Source organism: Jaculus jaculus, chromosome 4, assembly GCF_020740685.1.
Source record: "Jaculus jaculus isolate mJacJac1 chromosome 4, mJacJac1.mat.Y.cur, whole genome shotgun sequence".
Taxonomy (NCBI): Eukaryota; Metazoa; Chordata; class Mammalia; order Rodentia; family Dipodidae; genus Jaculus; species Jaculus jaculus.
The window spans coordinates 122,134,141-122,141,722 of record NC_059105.1 but is presented as its reverse complement, the minus strand read 5'-3'; the positions used below and the strand labels follow the sequence as shown (position 1 = coordinate 122,141,722).

General features: G+C 41.3%; 1 pseudogene; it reads right to left on the bottom strand.

The window, feature by feature from the left end:
* Positions 1-2,161: 2,161 nt before the first annotated feature.
* LOC101595105 lies at positions 2,162-2,826 on the bottom strand (annotated as a pseudogene).
* Positions 2,827-7,582: the final 4,756 nt, after the last annotated feature.

Here is a 7,582-nt window from a genome sequence, read left to right as displayed (position 1 = left end):
AAGAGTATTTCCTTTTCATTCTTGTTATTTTCAAAATAAGTTGGTTATCTTTGTCTCTAAAGATTGGATAAAATTCAACATCCTAAAAGGCAGACTAAATAGTTGTACCTTCACCAGGCCCGTAGAGGGAACACCTGAGTCGCAAGGCACTGGAGAGGGTACAAGGAAGACTGACAACCTTAATCTTCTACAGCCTCTCTCTCTCTCCCTCCCTCTTCTCTCTAACTCCTTTATATTACTTATCTTTTCCTTCCTTCTCTTAGATTTTGATTAGCTGTCCCTCTACCTTTCCTTTACTCAATTTCTTCCCCTGAACTCATTTTGGGCCATTTCACCCCCATTAATCTATTCTTCTACTTACATATATACAATACCATCTTATTAAGTACCCTCCTCCCTTCCTTTCTCTTCCATTTATATCTCTTTTATAGCTGACTGGCTTCTACCACTGAGTTTTTTCCTTCTCACACAGAAGACCAGTCATCTGTAGCTAGGATCCACATATGAGAGAGAATATTCGATGCTTGGCTTTCTGGGCCTGGGTTACTTCATTTAGTATAGTCATTTCCAGATTCATCCATTTCTTTGCCAATTTAATTTTTTTTTTTTTGGTGACTTAAAGTTTATTTTCTTAAAAGGTGGTTATTTTTGCAATGCCAAGGTTATAGGATTGTATGAAGAAGCAATGTATCTCCTTTTCCCTTAACCAAGCTTTTTTTTAAACTTTCTTCACAAAGGCAAAATTTTTTGTTAATCTCATAGATAATGATATAAAACAAGTGAACAAGCTTTCTCCAAAGGACTATACAGTAAAAATTTTAGGTTTTATACCTACTTATGGTCTCTGTCATGTATTCTTTTATAACCTCTTAAAAAAGTAAAAACCATTTTTAGTTTGTACCATACAATAAAAAGACTAGGCTTAGCTTGGTCTATGAGTGGTAGTGTTGACCCCTGGTATAAAATACCTACTTCGTCTGTCAGAGAAATGGCTCTCTCCAGGCAGCTATTGCCCAACGCAGGGCAGGACCTGATTTACAAGTGAGCACTGTTAGACAGAAGTAGACGTGAAGAGTCTCTGATCACTTGATTCCATCTGTTCATTTCATAAATGTGCTAAACACCTACTATGTACACTTGTTTTAGCAAGATTTTTCTCCAGTGTTCTCTACAAAACAATTCTTCTAGTTTCTCTAAACTAGAATTTAGGTTTTACAGTCTAATTTTAGGTGAAATTAGAATTAAAATCAAGAGGGAATTCATGATTATAAAAAAATGAATCTAGCTAACAATATCTTTTCAGTCAATATAAGTACATCCTTCTTAAAGTCACAGTCTACATGAGGAAAAATATGTAACGCTATTATGCTATTAAAAAGATACCTTTTTACCCCATACTTTATTGTGTATGTATAGTATTGGGGATCAAACCCAGCTAGTACATGCCAAGGAAGCACTTTACCACTAACTACATCCCCAGCCCAGGTTGAAACTTTTTCAAAAAAATATTGCCACATCCATAACACCCTCAGACAATTCCTTCCCACTTCCCTAATTTGCTGTCATGTTATAAAATGTGGATCCAGGCAAGGCTTTTTAACAGCCATTTCAGGCATAAACTACTACTACAGCCAAGCATGGTGGCTCATGTCTGTAATCTTAGCACTGAGGAGCCTGAGGCAAGAGTACTGTCATGAGTTCAAGGCCAGCTTGGACTATTGAGTGAGATTCTATCTCAAAAAACAAAAACAGATTAGATTTAAGGGCACATATTGCCTCCAAAGCAATTTGAAATTCTGCTTTTTTGGAATTAATAGACATGCTTCCTCCAGGATAAAAACTGTAACTGTTAGCTTTTTGAATAAAATTGAGGGACACCTTTAAAAAATAAAAAGCCAGAAGGAACACAGAACCTCAGTATTAAAAAAATAAAGGTTGCCCCTATTTAAGATCTTTGGTAAAGACACTAACTATAGTTGATTGCCCACACCACCAAAATATGGCACGTTTTGTAGTTCAAAGTGACTGTGATTTTCCTTTTAACTATTTAAACAGAAGGACCAATGCCTTGGGAGATCATGGGAAATATAATGGCCTCCCATTTCCCTTAAACACATGTACACAGAATCAGTCTGTGGGTAGAAGGAAGAGTGGGCCAGTGTTATCGTTTCCTTTCCCCTTTCTGTGTCATTTTCTTTTCCTTTTCCTTGCGCTCCTGCTTGGCTAGTTTGTCCCTTTCTCTCTGCAGCTTGTCCCGCTCCTTCTTCCTCTGGGACTCATCCCGAAGTGAGTCTCGCTCCAGTTTCCGATCACTGAGAACATCTTCCACGTTGGTATTTCGGAATAGGGATTTGTCAGAACCACTGTTCACTGTCGAGGCACCTGAGTCACCCTTTTCATCTGCCTCCTCCTCTTCGTCTGTCACGTCAGCATACGGGGCCAGCAGGGCGGCTTTTCTCTGTTTCTCTTCTTCTGACACCATCCTGGGCTTCACAACAATCTGAGCCTGCTTCTCAATTAAGGTAGTAATGGCCTGCACCTCATCTTCTTCACTTTGGTGACAACATTCTGCATTTCGGACCATCGTTCTACAATTTCCTTGCATATATCAAGGAAGGTATCTTCTTCCAGGAAAGCAGAGAGGATACCATGCAGAGCATCCAGCCTCTCTTCCTCTTCCTCCTCCTGCAGGACACCAAGGATGTAGGCGCGGTACACGGCTTGGTCCACTCCCAACGCCTCCAGCCGTCCATCCAGCCAACACCCAAAGCTCCCGCAGTCTCCCTCGCCGCAGGCCACCTCTGCCATTCAGCTGGGCGCCGCCATCTTGGGGCCAGGGTCCTGACAGCCCGGGGATGTCTACCGCAGTGCCTGACGGGCCTCCGCGGACCCCGGGGCATGTGCCAGGCTTAGACCCGGTGGAGCGTGGAGAGGATCCGCGCTGGCTTTCGGAGTCTCCCAAAGCCCAGCGGCTCGGATGTGCGCGGTGAGTATTCCCAGACTACAGCCTCAACAATGCTAATTTCATTTTTCTTTACTGCTGAGTAGAACTCTATTGTATAAATGTTCCACATCTTCATTATCCACTCATCAGTTGAGGGACATCTAGGCTGGTTCCATTTCCCAGCTATTGTGAATTGAGCAGCAATAAACATGGTAGAGCATGTACTTCTAGGAAATGAGTTGAGTCCTTAGGATATATGCCTAAGAGTGCTATAACTGGGTCATATGGTAGATCAATTTTTACCTGTCTTAGGAACCTCCAAACTGATTTCCACAATGGCTGGACCAGATTGCATTACCACCAACAGTGTAGAAAGGTTCCTCTTTTTTCCACATCCTCGCCAGCATTTATGATCATTTGTTTTCATGATGGTAGCCAATCTGATAGTAGTGAGATGGAATCTCAACGTAGTTTTAATGTACATTTCCCTGATGACTAGTGATGTAGAACTTTTTTTAGATGCTTATATGCCATTAGTATTTCTTCCTTTGAGAATTCTCTATTTAGCTCCATAGCCCATTTTTTTGATTGGCTTGTTTGATTCCTTATTATTTAACTTTTTGAGTTCTTTGTATATCCTATATATTAATCCTCTATCACATATATAGCTGGTGAAGATTTTTTCCCATTCTGTAGGTTGCCTCTTTGCTTTTTTCACTGTGTCCTTTGCAGTGCAAAATCTTTGTAATTTCATGAGGTCCCAGTGGTTAATCTGTGGTTTTCTTGCCTGAGCAATTGGGGTTGTATTCAGAATGTCTTTGCCAAGACCAATATGTTGAAGGGTTTCCCCTACTTTTTCCTCTAGCTGAATTCAGGGCATAGTAGAAGGAGAAGAATTCCACTCCAAAGGCATAGTAGGCATCTTCAACAAAATCATAGAAGAAAACTTCCCTCAAATTGGGAAAGAGGTGCCAATGCAGATACAGGAAGACTTTAGAACCCCAGCCAGACAAAACCTGGAAAGAACCTCTCCTCACCATATTATAATCAAACTTCCAAACAAACCAAAGAAAAAATATTGAAAGCAGTTAGAGAGAAAAATCAAGTTACCTACAAAGGCAAGCCCATCAGGATTACAGAAGAGTATTCAGCAAAAACTTTAAAAGCCAGAAGGGCTTGGAGTGATATATTCCAAGTTTGAAAGATAACAACTGTCAACCAAGGTTACTTTATCCTGCAAAGCTATCCATTCAAATAGACAAGAAATAAGGACATTCCTTGACAAAAGCAGGTTAAAGGAGTATTTGAAGACAAAACCAGCTCTACAGAAAATACTTGATAGAATCCTCCATGCTGAAGAAAAGGAAAAGCACACATATAAGGGACATGGAAAAAACAAGCAAAACTCATATACTGGTTAACTCAAGAGAACACAGGTAGAACCGGAACCACAAAATATAAAAAATAAAAAAATGGCAAACATAAATACACACCTTTCAATGAGATCTCTTACTATCAATGGCCTCAATGCCCCAATGAAAAGACATAGGTTTGCAGACTGGGTTAAAAAGCAAATGAATATTCTCTGACAAATAATATCTGTAAGTCTCAGAAACTTCATTCATTTGATTCATAAGATTACTTCAAGTCAGTTCCTTTCTCCTTCATCCCTTAGGTTTTCATATATTTGTAATGCAGTTTGATTCTTTTGTGATAGCCTACATTCCAATCTAAGATTTTAAAATTAAAATAAGTACAATAAATTCAAATGATTGAGAGAGTCACATGATCCCCCAAATAGTCATTCTTCCTTTCCTTTCTCCCTCTGTCCTCTTTTTTCCTTCACCTTTTTATTTAAGTGGGGTCCCATTATGTTTTACAGGCTGATCTTAAACTCATAATACCCTCATCTTAGTCTCCTGAGTAGCTGGGATTATAGGTTGGGCTACCATGTCCAGTTTAATTTCTTCTCTCTCTCTCTCTTTCTCTTTGTGTATGTGTCACATTTAATTTCATTATCCAGTCATCAGTTGATGGACATCTAGTCTAGTGGCTTGAACAAGGTGTCCCCCATAGACCCATGTGTTTTGAATGCTTAGCCTCCAGCTGGTGGCAGTTTGTGATGTGGAGCCTTGCTGGAGGAGGTGTTTGTTGGTGGTGGGCTTAGGGGTATTATAGCCAGCTTCCTATAGCCAGAGATTGGCTTACCCTTCTGCCAGCATTTGTTGTAATTTGTTTTCCTAATGATAACTAAGGATGTTAACACTTTGTCAAATATTTATTAGCTATTGCATTTCTTCATTTGAGAACTGTCTGTTCAATTCACTATTCCATTTATTGACTGGATGATTAGTTTATATTTTATTTTATTTTATTTTTATTTTTCGAGGTAGGGTCTCACTCTAGCCCAGGCTGACCTGGAATTCACTATGGAGTCTCAGGGTGGCCTCGAACACATGGCAATCCTCCTACCTCTGCCTTCTGAGTGCTGGGATTAAAGGCGTGCGCCACCATGCCCCGCAGGGCACCTTGATTGCTGAATGCATCCTCCAGTAAAAGGAACTGTGGAGGTCAAGCTAATTGGCAAAAGGCTAATCTTTGTACAGGCTAAATTTAGGGAAATAGAAAATTGCACCATAGGCAGAGCTTCTTGGAGACAGGAAGCTCACAGCTTTTTCAAAGATTTCCTGATAAGCAACTCATAATGTAAACTTTTGATCTGTCTTATGCTCTGATTACCCATTGCTTTAACTACTTAAATCTAAATGAAAGCTGCAAATACAGTCAGTGGAGAAAGCACTCACTTTGCCTGGTGTGTGTTCATTTTGTGTTTATGCAAACATTGCTGGATGGTGTGCACAGGAACTGAGGTCATTAGAGAAATTGTTTCTAAGACTGGAGTAGGAAATATATAAGATGAGCCTGGGACTTTTTTGGTGCCAGATAGTAAGGAAGTGAGCCAATGGTAGAGTGGTGGTTTCATTATAAAATATCTTCCATAAATGTGTGCATCACTACAGTTGGTGGCACTGCTTGGAAAGGTTGTGGAGCCTTTAAGAGATGGAACCTTGCTGGAGAAAGTGTGCTGCTGAGGAGTGGCTCTCAAAGCATTATATAGCCTAGCCTTTTTAGCCACACTCGGTGCTCTCTACTTCATCCCTGCTGATGTGATGTCTGGCTGTCTGCTCTTGTCATGCTTTACCCACCATGATGAACTTTCTTCTCAAAACTGTAAGCTGGAAATAAACCCCTTTCATTCCATAAGATGCTTCTGGTCAAGAGTTTTGTCCTAACAACAAGAAAGTAACTGCTACAAGTGGAGAAACACAGAAGCTAACAAAAGAAAGAACTGCCAGTGACCAAAGCTGGAACAATTTAAGCAACAAAATAAAGTATATAGGACCGGATAGTCGTCCACATTATAAAATAAATATGACTGGGTCCACACTTGTATAAATAAATAATTAAATAAATAAATTATGGGAAGAGGTAAACCTCCCTGGAGAAGTCAAAGACAATGGTGGTGGTAGTAGTGGTAGTGATGATGGAGGTGGTGGTGGTGATTATAATGGTGAAGGCAGTGGTGGTGGTGGTGGTGATGCTGGTGGCAGTAGTAGTGATGGTAATGGTGGTAGTCATGGTGATGGTGGTGGTTGTGGTGGTGGGGTGGTGATGGTGATGGTGTTGACAGTAGTGGTGGTGTTGGTGGTGATAGTGATGATGGTGCTGGTGATGGTGATGGTGGTGGCAATGGTGGTGGTGGTAGTGATAGTGGTGGTAGTGATAGTGGTGTGGAAGTGGTGATGGTGGTAGTGGTGGTGGTGATGGTGATGGTGTTCATGGTGGTGGTGATGATGGTGGTAGTGGTGATAGTGGCAGTGGTGGTGATGGTGGCAGTGGTGGTGGTGGTGGTGGTAGTGAAAGTCGTGGTGAGGTGGTGGCAGTGGTGGTGATGCTGTTGGTGGTGATAGTGGTGGTGGGGTGTTGATGGCAGTAGTGGTGGTGGTGGTAGTGGGGTGGTGGTGATGATGGTGGTAGGTGTGGTGGGGGGCTTGGTGATGGTGGTGGTTGTGGTGGTGGTGATGGTGGTAGTTGTGATGTTGATGGTTGTAGTGGTGGTGGTGATAGTGGTGGGATGGTGGAGGTGATGGTAGTTGTGATGGTGGTGGTGGTGAGGGTGGTTGTGGTGGCTATAATGATAGCAGTGGTGGTGATGATGGTGGTGGTAGTGGTGGTGGCAGTGGTGATGATGGTGATGGTGATGATTGTGATGGTGGTGGTGGTAGTGGTGGTGGTACTGATAACAATAAGATAGGGATGAATAATGATTGCATTGATGACTGCATTAGTCACTTCTCATTGCTGTGACAAAATACTGGGCAAAAGAAACTTAAAATTAAGCAAGGAAGGATTTTCTTTGGTTCACAGCCCAAGAATACAGTCCATTATTGCAGAGAAGGAGCATGGACAGGAGCATGAGGCAGCTAGTTACATTGTATACACGGTCAGAAAGCAGAGAAAGATGAATACTGGTGTTCAGCTTGCTTTCTTCTTTTTATTCATCCTAGGACCTCAGTCTACGAAATAATGCCTCCCACATTCAGGTTGGATCTTCCTATTTCAATTAAACCAATTTAG